Genomic DNA, 16,471 nt, shown 5'->3' with positions numbered 1-16,471 from the left:
TGACTTTACACTGTACTGTATGATTGTAGCGGGTTTACTAACGCGTTATTTCTAGTAGCTATGCTGACTATGACATTAGCTAATATGGTGACAACGATGTAGGCTGTGTGTAGCAGTTAGTGGTTATGATGTGAAGGTTTGGCTTGGAAAGGTTTTTTCGCCTGGTCACAGACAGCTGATTTGTTGTGCACTGAAGTCCACAAGCGAAGGGAAAAGGTGAGAGGAGGAAAGCGCGTAGATGTGAGAAGGAATTATGTGATTATGTGATTCTTAAACACCTCCCTCTGCAACTGGATCCTGGACTTCCTGACTGGCCGCCCCCAGGTGGTAAGGGTAGGTAGCAACACATCTGCCACGCTGATCCTCAACACGGGGGCCCCTCAGGGGTGCGTGCTCAGTCCCCTCCTGTACTCCCTGTTCACCCATGACTGCATGGCCAGGCACGACTCCAACACCATCACTAAGTTTGCCGACGACACAACAGTGGTAGGCCTGATCACCGACAACGATGAGACAGCCTATAAGGAGGAGGTCAGAGACCTGGCCGTGTGGTGCCAAGATAACAACCTCTCCCTCAACGTGACCAAGACAAAGGAGATGATTGTGGACTACAGGAAACAAAAGAGGACTGAGCACGCCCCCATTCTCATCGACGGGGCTGTAGTGGAACAGGTTGAGAGCTTCAAGTTCCTTGGTGTCCACATCACCAACAAACTATCATGGTCCAAACACACCAAGACAGTCGTGAAGAGAGCTCGACAAAGCCTATTCCCCCTCAGGAGACTGAAAAGATTTGGCATGGGTCCTCAGATCCTCAAAAATCTGAGAATGGGGGCGTGCTCAGTCCTCTTTCTTTTCCTGTAGTCCTCAATCATCTCCTTTGTCTTTGTCACGTTGAGGGAGAGGTTGTTATCCTGGCACCACACGGCCAGCTCTCTGACCTCCTCCTTATAGGCTGTCTCATCGTTGTCGGTGATCAGGCCTACCACTGTTGTGTCGTCGGCAAACTTAATGATGGTGTTGGAGTCGTGCCTGGCCATGCAGTCTTGGGTGAACAGGGAATACAGGAGGGGACTGAGCACGCACCCCTGAGGGGCCCCCATGTTGAGGATCAGCGTGGCAGATGTGTTGTTACCTACCCTTACCACCTGGGGGCAGCCCGTCAGGAAGTCCAGGATCCAGTTGTAGAGGGAGGTGTTTAGTTCCAGGATCCTTAGCTTAGTGATGAGCTTTGAGGGCACTATGGTGTTGATTGAGATAGAGATTGCATCATCTGTGGATCTGTTGGGGCGGTATGCAAATTGGAGTGGGTCTAGGGTTTCTGGGATAATTGTGTTGATGTGAGCCATGACCAGCCTTAAGCAAGTATTTCACGGTAATGTCTACACCTGTTGTATTCGGCACATGTGATAAATAAAATTTGATTTGATTTTATATTCATTCTGCCGATTCTGTTGAAAAACATTTCTTAAACAGAAGCAAACGGAACCAAACGGGGATAAACATACCTGAATTTGTCCAACAGAAACTCTTGTTTGCAACTGTTGGACTAATGATTAAACCCTTGAACGGCTAGATGCAGGAAAGAGTGTGCAAGGCAGTATTGAATGTGTCACTGTCTATCACCTTGATTACAAAAAAAAATCTCTCGACCTGTGCACCTACGTTGTAAACTTTCATTCATAGGATAGGTTGTAGCAACCTCATGATGGGTATAAGGGAAATGTTAGTATCATGTAGTAGCCTAAACCTATTGATGTTACACTGAGCTAGGTGAATGGAATATGAATGACAGACATCCAATGTGCTGTGATAGAAATAAGGCCACGGTCATAAAACATTTATCATCGTCCCTCATAGGGCTGTGGTGGTCCCGAAAATTTCGTCAGCCAGTGATTGTCAAGCAAATAACTGTTGGTGTCACGGTAATTTACCGTTAATTAACATGAACACATTTAGCATCTCTTGGCTTCCACACATAGCCTACAAGCCACTGATGCAGACCTTTGGAACATCTACATTTTAAAAAGTCTAATAAATCCATGTAATATAGCCTACACCTTCACAATAAAACCATTATTTATTTTAGACAGGTCTAAAGAAGCATGATATGGAGAAAATGTAGTCTATTTCAGAAGAACAGAATAGCATACTCTGAGTTGTTCTCATGTTAGGTCCTGATCTGGCTATGCCAAATGGCTGTGGGCTACACTAGTTCATTTAGCAGACAAGATTTGCTTAGAATTCCATGGCATTATTTTATATTATTTTATAGTATAAAGAATATAATTGAACAAAGCTGAATAAAATAGAAAGGATATTTTCTCCAAAAGATTTGTGGGAGTACTGACATACGGCTATTCTTTGTTGAGTGGTTAACAAAGAAATAGGTACTCCTATATGCTTAATTTACAGTTATTAATGTAACTTTAGTTGTTCTACAAACGTTGGGCTATATGTTTTCATTTTTAATACATTGTAAGGCTACATGATGCGACTCTAATTATGATTTGAAAAAAGCCACTTGAAAGGCATGAGCTCTGCTTTGTTTTTTTGCGCAGGCTGTACACAATTCATCAGTCTCTCATTCACAATTTGACAAGCACTTAATAATGCCTCGAATTTCACGGCGGTGCATTTTTATGGTGAAAATTATCTTCCCCAAACTTGAAACTAACGCACTGCTTATACAGTGGGGAAAAAAGTATTTAGTCAGCCACCAATTGTGCAAGTTCTCCCACTTAAAAAGATGAGAGAGGCCTGTAATTTTCATCATAGGTACACGTTAACTATGACAGACAAATTGAGGGGAAAAAATCCAGAAAATCACATTGTAGGATTTTTAATGAATTTATTTGCAAATTATGGTGGAAAATAAGTATTTGGTCACCTACAAACAAGCAAGATTTCTGGCTCTCACAGACCTGTAACTTCTTCTTCAAGAGGCTCCTCTGTCCTCCACACGTTACCTGTATTAATGGCACCTGTTTGAACTTGTTATCAGTATAAAAGACACCTGTCCACAACCTCAAACAGTCACACTCCAAACTCCACTATGGCCAAGACCAAAGAGCTGTCAAAGGACACCAGAAACAAAATTGTAGACCTGCACCAGGATGGGAAGACTGAATCTGCAATAGGTAAGCAGCTTGGTTTGAAGAAATCAACTGTGGGAGCAATTATTAGGAAATGGAAGACATACAAGACCACTGATAATCTCCCTCGATCTGGGGCTCCACGCAAGATGGTAAGGTCAGTTGGTAGAGCATGGCGTTTGCAACGCCAGGGTTGTGGATTTGATTCCCACGGGGGGCCAGTATGAGAAAAAAAAAATACTAAAAATAATGTATGCACTCACTAACTGTAAGTCGCTCTGGATAAGAGCGTCTGCTAAATGACTAAAATGTAAATGTAAGATCTCACCCCGTGGGGTCAAAATGATCACAAGAACGGTGAGCAAAAATCCCAGAACCACATGGGGGGACCTAGTGAATGACCTGCAGAGAGCTGGGACCAAAGTAACAAAGCCTACCATCAGTAACACACTACGCCGCCAGGGACTCAAATCCTGCAGTGCCAGACGTGTCCCCCTGCTTAAGCCAGTACATGTCCAGGCCCGTCTGAAGTTTGCTAGAGTGCATTTGGATGATCCAGAAGAGGATTGGGAGAATGTCATATGGTCAGATGAAACCAAAATATAACTTTTTGGTAAAAACTCAACTCGTCGTGTTTGGAGGACAAAGAATGCTGAGTTGCATCCAAAGAACACCATACCTACTGTGAAGCATGGGGGTGGAAACATCATGCTTTGGGGCTGTTTTTCTGCAAAGGGACCAGGATGACTGATCCGTGTAAAGGAAATAATGAATGGGGCCATGTATCGTGAGATTTTGAGTGAAAACCTCCTTCCATCAGCAAGGGCATTGAAGATGAAACGTGGCTGGGTCTTTCAGCATGACAATGATCCCAAACACACCGCCCGGGCAACGAAGGACTGGCTTCGTAAGAAGCATTTCAAGGTCCTGGAGTGGCCTAGCCAGTCTCCAGATCTCAACCCCATAGAAAATCTTTGGAGGGAGTTGAAAGTCCGTGTTGCCCAGCGACAGCCCCAAAACATCACTGCTCTAGAGGAGATCTGCATGGAGGAATGGGCCAAAATACCAGCAACAGTGTGTGAAAACCTTGTGAAGACTTACAGAAAACGTTTGACCTGTGTCATTGCCAACAAAGGGTATATAACAAAGTATTGAGTAACTTTTGTTATTGACCAAATACTTATTTTCCACCATAATTTGCAAATAAATTCATAAAAAATCCTACAATGTGAATTTCTGGATTTTTTTTCCTCATTTTGTCTGTCATAGTTGACGTGTACCTATGATGAAAATTACAGGCCTCTCTCATCTTTTTAAGTGGGAGAACTTGCACAATTGGTGGCTGACTAAATACTTTTTTTCCCCACTGTATATGCCAGTTGGGCTCTACACCCCTTGTAAAGCGGATTAATGTACTTAATTTTAAGAAGTTATTTGGCCCCTTTGTTGTGATACAAACCTTATCAAAACATATAGACCTATGGGCTAGGCTACATGAGGTGTGTGACTATAATTAGAAAAAGTAGCACAAAAAAAAAGGCTTTGTTTCTTATGCTGGGCATCATTCACAAGTGATCATATATAATTCACAAGTGATAGGCTAATATTGTCACCCATCAGACTATTCTTGATTTAATCTTGTCTTTACATATAATAAATAATATATGTGTGAAATTTGTTTTGATTTAGAATGGACCATTTTCATGCATCTCGAAACAGGGGCAGGGGAAAAAGACATGTCATCTCTGCCCTTCAATAGCGAATGGAGGACACTTTTCCTGTGGTTCATTTTCATGCCAGCCAGGTAGGCTATACTCCTGTTGTAAAGATAAGCAATGTGCTTAATATTGGTTTAATATTAAGAAAGTTGAGAAATAAATATAGTAAGCCTAGCTTATAGAAAGCTGATGGGATCCTCCTCTTTTTAATAGAGGCCATCACTCTGTTTTCTTGCGCAATTGCATAGCCTATAGAAATGTTGCGCAACATAAGCTCATGGGCTCTAAGTGTTTGATTTCGATTACATTTGTATTGATAGAGTGATTAGAGGGACAATATAGTGCTGAGTACCAGGCAGTTAGCAAGTTTGGTAGGCTACTAATGACCATCAGCAGCATCAGAGCTTGGAGAAGCCTAATTCCTGTGACTAAACGGTCACGTGGAATGTGACTGCCTTCATGACTCGTGACTGCCAGTGTGGTGGTAATATGGTCATCGCAACAGCCCTACTCCCTCATCTTAAAACGGCACCGACCACCACTGTTTGACATACTGTAGAGTGTGAAGGGCACATTTCTGGAACTAAACAGAAGTCATGCCAGCATCATGCAGATCTGAGACATAGTTTATTGTGGCCAGTGAAGTACACTCTAAAAAATCCTGGGTTAAAATCAATCCAATTTGGGTTATTTGGTAACCCAGCCTGGGTAAATATTGGACAGAACACACGCTGGGTTATTTTGACCCAGCCAGTTGGGTTACGTTAATAACCCAACATGTTGTGTTGTTGGGATTACCCTAACATGGGTTAATTTAACCATCAGTTGGGTTATATTCACTTTCATATTGGGTTGGCTCAGCAGCTGGGTATCTTTTTATGTAAAAAACAGGGAGTCAATGCCATTCCATAGGTTATTTTCAGGAGGCATGTCTTATTAGGGGCTTGTCTTTCAAATAGTTATTTTTCACCACTTGTGAGACTAATGCCATTCCTGTATATCACCTTAAATTGGTGCACTGCCATTTTCAATTTTAATGAAAAAAAATTGACACATTACATATTCTAATGTAACATTAATAACATAATTATTTACATATTGTAACAAAGTGGTAAGTATCCCAACATTGGGATTTGCATAGAATTTGAAGGAACTCTTACATATTTGTAAACTTCATTAAAGCTACAAAACTGTCAGTGTTCAACCTTAACATATGTTAATTGATGCATCATATGATGCAAAATGCATCATACCGGTCATATTTCTGTATTTTGAAAGTTATATATCTTGAAAACTTGATTGCTGACATGCAAAATATTTTTGGACTATCAACAATGGACTAATGAAACAAATACCAAAAGATAGTTTTTGGGTGGAGTTTTCCTTTAAACAATATAACAGACACAGATTAACCAGAATAACATTTACTCTCATGGGTGGCCAGAAAGAACAATCTGTAAGCCACGCCCCTACTAAGCCACACTTCCAGTCTTCTGTTCTGAACCGCTGGGTCATATCTCAATAACTCAGCATTAATAATCCAACCTCAACAACCCAACCGTTCTCTTTTTAAAGAAAACAACCCAACTAAGTGACCCAATGCCTGCAACCAAGCAGTTGGGTCATCAAAACAACCCAGCATTTTTTTGAGTGTATCCAGCTATAAGGATATTGGGAAGCCGTTTTAACCAAGATCTCAAGTGACTGCACATGGAATATAAAATCTGATTTACAATGAACGGAAGACATAAAACAAAAACACACACCATCTTGCCTTGCATCTAGCAAAGTCTCTATTATGAAACAGGCTGATGCACGGCATGCTGTCTGATAGAATATGCATGGGCAGGCGATGGAGAAATAAAACTGAGGAACCATATGTTGGCTTCAGCTCAGATGATTTCCACTGGGGTGGATTACTTAGCAGAGACCTTTATTAGCTCCAAGAGGCCGTAGGAGGTCACACACCACCACCACTACCACCATTGTCCACAATCAACGGAAATTAATACTGACTCATTGTTCACTGCTCCCTACAGTGTTTCCTGCTGCACTGATACAGATTACAATGTTTCAAAGTCTTCATTAGGTTTAGTGCTGACCACAGATACCTGTGTACATGGAGTACATACATCGCATGTAGCCCACATTTCACCAGTGCTGTTATAGCGGGTACATATGCTTTGTACAAGAGTACTGGTGTGATGGCATTGATTGATTGCAGAATTCCATTTCAGTTAGGAAATTAAATGTATGACATAACTCCTAAAAGAAAATAAGCATGGCATGTTTTCACACAACTGAGTGCACCATACCATGTACATCATACCATCACTTACCATTATTTAAAGACAGTTTACAAGGACTAATAAGTCACAAATAACAGACAATAAAATATTCAAAACCAAACATACCAAGACAAAACAACTAAAGATACTCAGACATATTCACAGGTTGTTTAATTACCAGGGTTGGGGTAAACACAAGACAGGACAGGAAGGAATGGGAAAAGACAGGACAAGACAGGACAGGACCGGACAAAACAAGACTGGTGGATAAGCTGCGGGTTAGCATAGGGCTGTGAATTAGGTAGGAGGTGCCATACTTGATGTTGTCTGTGGTTTTCTGAGGGCAATGTAGGATAGGAATGGTTCCCAGATTGTGTTGAAGTCCTTCAGTTTGTTAATTCGTTTGAAGGTAGATCTCTCCAGGGATGCCAGGTTCAGACAGTAGGTTAAGCCAGTGTATGGTTGAAACATTCAATCTGCTTTTCCAGTTTAGCAGTACCACTTTTTTTGCAATTGTTATTGAAATCAGTAGTAACTGTTGTTTGTCCTTGGGGATAGAGGAAACACAGGGGTCATCATCATCAAGGTAGTGTAGTATACAGAGTGATGGGGATGTTGGAATGGTAATATCGAGGATGACATAGAAAGTTCTGAAGTTTTCCCCAGTAATTCTCAGTGGTTGGGCAAGACCAGCATGCAGGTGAGCGTTGGGAAGTTTATTTTTTTGCAAAATGGACACAGAGTCGAATCAACAAGCCCCATCAGGGACAGAGTTCTATTAGTATAGTGGAATTTATGTCGGATTTTGTACTGGATAAGATGTATTTTTGTACTGCATGAGATGCTGTGGGCGCTGGTAAATACTTTCATACGGGCTTCCCTGTCTAGAGAGATGTCCAAGTTGTTGGTTTATTTCTTTAGGGAGGATAGAGTATCACCAACTTCTGTCAGTTTTTTGTACATTTTGGAATGAATAGTTCTTGAGTTTTGGTTGTCTAAGAGAAATTGACTTAGCTGTGAGATATTTTGTTGCTTTGGGTCGAATTGCAATTTATATTTCAGTAGTTGTTTGACCTGTAGGTATTGGAAACTAGAGGAGCTGTTCAAATTAAACCTTTTCTGTAACTCCTTGAATGGTTGATGTATATAATTCATTTTTTCTTCCAATGAGTGAATTTGAACGGTTTCCCTGCAATTAGAAAGTCAGTATTGGACCAAATAGGGGAGTTCAACAAAGGAGCCAGTTTTGTGTTAGTAACTTTGTGATCTTTTGTCCATGCTGCCAGTGTATTTAGTGTTAAGGGATTGGAAAAGGGCTGTTTTTTTTTACAGATTGGGAAATATAAGGCAGGTCTTGAGTGGTTTTAGACAGGAATCTTCTATATCAATCTAGGAAGGTGAGTTTGCACTCGGATAATTGAGCCATTTGTCTACGGTATTAATTTGAAAGGTCAAATAATATTTTTGAAAGTCTGGTGCTCCTAATCAGCCTTTGGGTTTACCGTGTTGCAATTTGGAAAGTTTAATCCTGGCCTTTTTCTGTTTCCAATAAAATCTTGAGATAAAACGGTGAATGGTATCAAATCATTTCTGTAGTTCCAATGCTGATTTAACCATGATCATCTTATCTAATCATTGGTTTTAGGGTGTGGTCCTAAAAAGGGATATTCTATAACATCCCCCACCCCACCACAGTGTCCGTATTCTATTATCCCATTAAGTGGACATCCTTATCTCAGAGAGAATGTAGAGAGAGTGATGGTCATGGTTGTCATTTATACTTTAGAGTAGACCATGAAGTGTTATGATTAGCCAAGATGTGTGACATTTTAAATGTGTAACATTTGATATCTGAAATGGTACTTCTTCACAAGGGAAGAGATATTGTTTATCAATCAGGATCAGTCAGCTTTCGCTCAACTTGAAGGATATTTGGACTATAAAGTCAGCCAAAGACTGCATATACAACATGTCATTAACATCTAGTGAGAGAATGAGAGAGAAAAGAAAAGAAAACTGTAGTGTCAGGTTTAGAAGGAAGGAGGGATGGATGGATGGAGACACAGCCAGGGCAAAGGAGGAGCTGGTGGAGGCACAAGGCTGGTGTTTGAGGGCGAGAGAGAGGGAGAGAAGAAGGGAGAGAAAGAGGGAGTGTTACAGAGAATGGCAGAGAGTGCCAGGGGTGTGCTTTGACATTCATCACAGTGATGGTCTGGAGAAGGAGGGCTAATCTTTGTCACATTGCCCTGACATCTCTGACATCACTACATGGCTTCACATCACAGGGAATCCAGGACAAACATGGAAGAGCTGCACATGCTAACTGAAAATATTTGGCATGGGTCCTCAGAAAGTTACACAGCTACACCATCGAGAGCATCCTGACTGGTTGTGTCACTGCCTGGTATGGCAACTGCTCGGCCTCCGACCGCAAGGCACTACAGAGGGTAATGCGTTTGGCCCAGTACATCACTGGGGCCAAGCTTCCTGCCATCCAGGACCTCTCTACCAAGCGGTGTCAGAGGAAGGCCCTAAAAATTGTCAAAGACTCCAGCCACCCAAGTCATAGACTGTTCTCTCTGCTACCGCATGGCAAGCGGTACCGGAGTGCCATGTCTAGGACCAAAAGGCTTCTTAACAGCTTCTACCCCCAAGCCATAAGACTCCTGAACAGCTAATCAAATGGCTACCCGTACTATTTGCATTGCCCCCTTCCCACCCACCCCCTCTTTTACATTATTACATTTTTTAATTTTTTTGTCATTTAGCAGACGCTCTTATCCAGAGCAACTTTTTTTTTTTTTTCATACTGGCCCCCCGTGCTGCTACTCTGTTTATTATCTATGCATAGTCACTTTAACTCTACCTACATGTACATATTACCTCGACTAACCTGTGCCCCTGCACATTGACTCTGTACCGGTACCCCCTGTATATAGCCTTGCTACTGTTATTTTACTACTAGATTGTTTTAATTTTAGTCATTTAGCAGACGCTCTTATCCAGAGCGACTTACAGTTAGTGCATTCATCTTAGGATAGCTAGGTGGGGCAACTTTTCCTCAATAAAGAAAGTAGTTACTGTGATGAGTACTGAGGATACGAAGAGGCAGGACGCAGACACAGGACTCAACAATGTAAAGGTTTACTTAACACTGAGCAAGAGAACAACAAAGAGCGAGTACATGACATGACACTAACAATCACACACAACACAGAACAGTCCAGGGCTATATAGGTGTGGTGATGAGATGATGAGGTGCAGGTGCACTGGAAGTGATTAGGGTGCGTTGGGTTTCCATTCCGATGTTGCTGAGGTGGTGCGCTCAGACCGATCCCCAGGCTGGAATACGGGGTCCTCACTGCGGTGGCGGTTGGCTTGGTCCTTCTGCCGACGAATGGGTGGCGTCCCAGACCTCTCCGGCCCTGCGGAACCACTCGTCGACAGCGGGTGCATCGGTCTGGCTGGGTGTCCAAGGGGCCACGGCTGGCTGGTACCCCAGGACGCACTGGAAGGGAGTGAGCCCCGTGGAGGAGTGAACGAGGGAGTTCTGAGCATATTCTGGCCAGGGAAGAAACCTCGCCCACTCACCCTGCCGGTCCTGACAGTGGCAACGAAGAAACCTCCCCAGCTCTTGGTTCATGCGCTCCACCTGCCCATTTGACTGAGGCCTATACCCGGAAGTGAGGCTGGCCGTGGCCCCGATCTTCTCCAGGAAAGACCTCCACACTCGGGAGGTGAATTGGGGGCCACGGTCCGAGACGATGTCCTCCGGAAGTCCATAATGCCGGAAGACCTGTTGGAACAGGACCTCAGCGACCTGGAGAGCAGAAGGAAGATCAGTTAGTAGCAAAAAACTGCATGATTTGGAGAACAGATCTACGACCACCAGGACTGTGGTGAAGCCGTCAGAACGTGGGAGGTCAGTGACAAAGTCTATGGTGTGACCAAGTTTGCTGAGGCACTGGAAGAGGAACTAGTTTGACTGCCGGGGCGTTCCGAGGTGTCGTCGTTTGGGCACATACGGAACAGGAGTTGATATAGTGGGAGACATCAATAGCCAAGGTGGGCCACCAGTATTTTTGTGAGAGAGAATGTAGGGAGCGCGTAATACCGGAGTGCCCTGCCGTAAGGGTGGTGTGCGCCCAGATCAGCAGGTGGTCACGGACCCTGGTGGGTACTTACACGTGCCCCGGAGGGGTGTTGGCAGGCGCTGGGTCCTCCTGAGCCGCCAGGCGGATGTCTTCGTCCACATCCCAAACGACAGGTGCCACGATGAGAGACGGAGGCAGGACAGGACCCCACAGATCCTTCCTTTCTCCGGTATGGTGCATCCTGGAGAGTGCGTCGGCTTTCACATTCTGGGATCCTGGGCAGTAGGACAGAATAAACTGAAAGCGAGTAAGAAATTGGGCCCACCTGGCTTGACGAGAGTTCATCCGTTTAGCTGCCCGTATGTGCTCCAAATTCTGGGTGTCCGTGAGAATCCGGAATGGATGGACTGTGCCTTCCAGCCAGTGTCTCCATTCCTCCAGAGCAAGGACCACCACCATCAGCTCCCTGTCTCCAACTCCATAGTTCCTCTCTGCGGGGGTAAGCTTTTTTGAGAAAAAGGCACAGGGATACATTTTCTCTGGCTTACCTTGCCGCTGGGAGAGTGCCGCTGGCAGAGGACCCCACCCACACCCTCCTCAGATGCGTCCACCTCCAGGATGAAAGAAAGAGCTGGATCTGGGTGTTTTAGGAGGGGTGCTGTGGTGAACCTCTCCTTCAGCCTCTTGAAGGCAGCGTCAGCCTCAGGGTTACAGGCCAGCTTCTGAGGCCCACCCTTAAGGAGAGAGGTGAGTGGGGCGGCTATGGAGCTGAAGGACCTGATGAAACGCCGGTAGACATTTGTGAAGCCCAGGAAGCTCTGTAGGCCCTTGATGGTGGTGGGGACTGGCCATGACCTGACTGCGTCCGTCTTCGCTCTTTCCATGAACACCCCCTGAGGACTGATCCTGTATCCCAGGACGGAGATGGCCTGTTGGTGGAATTCGCATTTCTCCCCCTTCACCAACAGGCGGTGTTCCCGGAGGTCGAGTAGGACCGCTCGGACATCCCTGACATGCTCCTCGAACATAGCCGAGTAGATCAGGATATCGTCGATGTACACCACCACCTGTCTACTCAGCATGTCTCGGAACATGTCATTAACGAAGGACTGGAACACGGAAAGTGCGTTGGCGAGGCTGTAGGGCATGACGCAGTATTCATAGTGGCCTGAGGTAGTGCTGAATGCCGTCTTCCACTTATCTCCTTCCCGGATTCGGATCAGGTTGTAGGCACTCCTCAGATCCAACTTGGTAAAGTACCGGGCCCCTCGCAGCTGCTCGATGGCCGACGGAACCAGAGGGAGGGGGTACCGGAACTTGGTGGTGAGTGCGTTCAGCCCCCGGTAGTCAATGCACGGCCTCAGTCCTCCACAGGAGAGGCAGAGCGTCTGATGAACCCCTGTTTCAGGGTCTCCGCCACATACATCTCCATGGCCTCAGTCTCCACTATGGAGAGGGAGTAAATGCGACTCTTCGGGGGGTGTTGTCCCTCCAGCAGGTCAATGGCGCAGTCCCAGGGCCTGTGAGGAAGGAGACACTTAGCCTTGGAGGCAGAGAAGACATCAGAGAGATCTGCGTACTCACGTGGAATGTTGGGCTGGAGGGCGGACTCTGGACTCTCCACTGACGTGGAACAACAAACCACCGGCAGGCAGGTCCTCCGGCATGAGGGGGACCAGGCTGTGATCCTCTTGGTGATCCAATTGATGGTGGGGTTGTGTAGTCTGAGCCAGGGCAATCCCAAGACGTTCCGGTGAAGGGGTGACGTGACGATGTGGAAGGACAGCTCCTCGTGGTGCTCCGGTAGTGTGGGAATGGTGATGGTGATGGGGAGAGTGACGTGCATAATGGTGCCTGATCCAAGTGGTTTATTGTCCAGCGAGGTGATGTGTAGCGGAGAAGGCAGTGGCACGGTTGGCAACCCCCATTCAGAGACCAGCTCCCTATCGAAAAGGTTCCCCGCTGATCCGGAATCTATCATTGCCATGGAAAGTGAAGAGAAGGAAGAACCATTCACCGTTAGGGGAACTAAAAACAATGGTTTGGTGACAGGTGATGACGGAACGCACGGAGCGGCGACGGGAGTCATACCGCCTAGATTGGGAGCCGCCAGGAGATCTGTGGTCCATGGTGGTGTAGGGGGTGCTGCCCACCTCCATTGGTGAGGACTCGGAGGCAGGGTGGCTTCCATAGCTCAGATGGGGTGAGCATCGAGCCTCCTGGTGGTGTTGGGAATGCCGTCGGTCTTTCAACATGTCGTCAAGACGAATGGACGTGGCGATGAGGGTATCAAGGTCCATCTTGTCGTCGCGACATGCGAGTTCCGTTGTGATGTCCTCCCGTAAACCTCTCCTGAAGGCCATGCGCAGAGCACGCTCATTCCAGCCGGAAGACGCCGCCACTGTGCAAAAGCTCAGGGCGTACTCGAATGCGGCCTCCTCTCCCTGTTGTAGCCAGAGGAGACGCTCACCCCCGTACATTCCCTCCGTGGGATGATCGAACACCGCCCAGAACCGAGCGAAGAAGGTAGAGTAGGGAAGCGCTGCGGCCTCACCTCCTTCCCAGACTGCCGTGGCCCAATCCAGCGCCTTTCCCTTCGGTAGCAAAATCACCAGCACTATCCTGGCTTGGTCCGACGCGCCAGATACAGTGAGTCGTTTTCCCGTCATAGCGCTCCGGCAGGGCGAGGGGTCCCTCAGACGTTGGTGATAGCACGGGAGGAGGTGGACTGGGTGCACTCGCCGCTCCCTGAGGTGGAACCGGAGCAATGGTCAGTTTATGCAGCATTTGGAGCACTTCCTTCATGGCAGCGTTGAGCTGGGCAATCTGCTGCTGGTGCTGGTCGAGGCGCTGGGAAACTCCAGGAGGATGACCTGCTGCATCCATCTTTGTGATTGGTGTGTGATTCTGTGACAAGTACTGAGGATACGAAGAGGCAGGACGCAGACGCAGGAATCAATAATGTAAAGGTTTACTTAACACTGAGCAAGAGAACAACAAAGAGCGAGTACACGACATGACACTAACAATCACACACATCACTGAACAGTCCAGGGCTATATATGGGTGGTGATGAGATGATGAGGTGCAGGTGCGCTGGAGGTGATTAGGGTGCGTTGGGTTTCCATTCCGGTGTTGCCGAGGTGGTGCACTCAGACCGGTGGCTCAGTAGACCGGCGAATCAGAGCACCGGAGGGGAGAAACGGGAGGAGACGTGACAGTTACCAGCAAAGTCAGAGCTAGAAAGGGGGGGGGGAGTCAAGTGCACACACACACACACACACCCACCCACACACACATCATTCTCTTGCCTAATGAACAGTCATTCTAACACACAAACATACTATACACCCCCACCCACACACACACACACACACACACTCCTTCTTCCTTAATGAGTCTAGTTTTAATGAGTTTAGTTTAATTAGGTGAACATAATCTTCTGGTGAAAGCCCAATACAGCCTTTACATCGAATAAATAAATGGCCAGTGTATTTAATACTGACTGGCTATGTGCAGCCTACACAGAACAGTCTTCCTCATTACTTTGTGGTTAGAGATTGACTACTAGCTTGATGATCAGAGCAGTCGTGGCTCGTTTCTGCTGATTATTTGTTTTTCAAAACTGCTTGGGTGTGCTTTCTATTATCGAATGATACACTGGTACCCTTATGTATTGAAGATGTGAACACCATTTTACTGTCACCATATGCCAACAGCTATACAGAGCTTGGATTAACCGTTGGATCCCTGGACTGCCTCCTATTCCTATTATGACATGTGGAAGACATCTATGTCAGTGCCTTGACCATAGAAATATTGTAGAGTCCATGGATTCTATTTCCATGGCCGGATTCTATTTCCATGCCCTTGACCCAGGTCTACTCTCTGATCCGTGTGTGTGTCTAGCGGATGCAGAGAGCTGCACAGTGCATACCCCCCTCAGGCAGTCCATCTCCCAGGGCTATGATTTAGAGCCAGAGGAAAGAGCCATTGGCAGGTTTAAAACACTCTGTTACCAGGCCAGCTCCCCAAGTACACAGATAACACAGCCTGGCAGCTATTCAATAAGACTCCTACCACACTACTGCTGTGATTCTCATAGATATTCAAAAATATATATGTTTTCGCAGGTACCGTCATGATTCCCAAAATAACCTACTGTCTCCCTTCCTCCATGCTTGATTTAAGGAACATCTGGAGAGTTATTTTCACGTCTGCTAGTGCCTAAATGAATCAAAACACAGAAGGCCTGAGCAGTGGACAGTGAGTTACAGTAGGAACACATATATCCTTCATCACATTCAGCTTCAGAGGAGAGGTCAAATAGAACCTCACAAGCATGCATGCACACACACGTCAAATAATGTGATGCCCAGTTGGAATCTTCATTTTGGGTTAGAGCAGATGAGGCAGAACTCTGTACAGGAAGGACATACTGTCTGTTTGTACAGCTGTTAAGATAGGCAGAGTGCTTACTTAACCTCACAATTTTTCCTATAAGATCATCCAATGACTGTATATGACATCACCACTGTGATCTGGGAAAGGCAGGTTTAGGTGGGATGGAGAAGGGGTGGATGGGTGAGGGGATTCTTGTGCTGCTGCCAGCATTGAAGAATGTCCACAGAAGAGTGCAGGCCAGACCCGGCACCAGGATAAAGTGACTAAGGGGGGCAGTTGAAATCGATGAGGGGGCACAATTTTGGGGGGTTCTTACATTTTAGTCATTTAGCAGACGCTCTTATCCAGAGCGACTTACATCTTTCATACTGGCCCCCCGTGGGAATCAAACCCACAACCCTGGCGTTGCAAGCGCCATGCTCTACCAACTGAGCTACACGGGAGGCTTGCATTGGAATTATATTGAAATCTGCTTGTATACCATAATACACATAAAGTTCAAATGCAGAGACTCTGAGACCATTGATTGATTGCTTTTGAAGTGACAGGTTGGTGTGAAATCTGTAGCCTATCTGTGCTGCGCTGTATCAGCACAATGGATAGCGTCCTACACACTAAAGCACATGGAAACCATGTGTTTGATGAATTTGATACCATTCCACTCATTCCGCTTCAGCCATTACCACAAGCCCGTCCTCCCCAATTAAGGTGCCACCAACCTCCTGTGCAAACAGCCTATGTGAATGCAGCCGTACACACAACTGTCTTACCAAAATAATGCAAACTAAATGCTGAAAGTAGTAGCCTAGTTATTCATGCTTGCAACCAAAAATACTGAACAGCAGTTTGGCTTAGAATACTGAAACAACTGC

This window comes from Coregonus lavaretus, assembly GCF_964263955.1.
Source record: "Coregonus lavaretus genome assembly, chromosome: 15".
Classification (NCBI taxonomy): domain Eukaryota; kingdom Metazoa; phylum Chordata; class Actinopteri; order Salmoniformes; family Salmonidae; genus Coregonus; species Coregonus lavaretus.
This window is presented reverse-complemented; position numbering follows the sequence as displayed.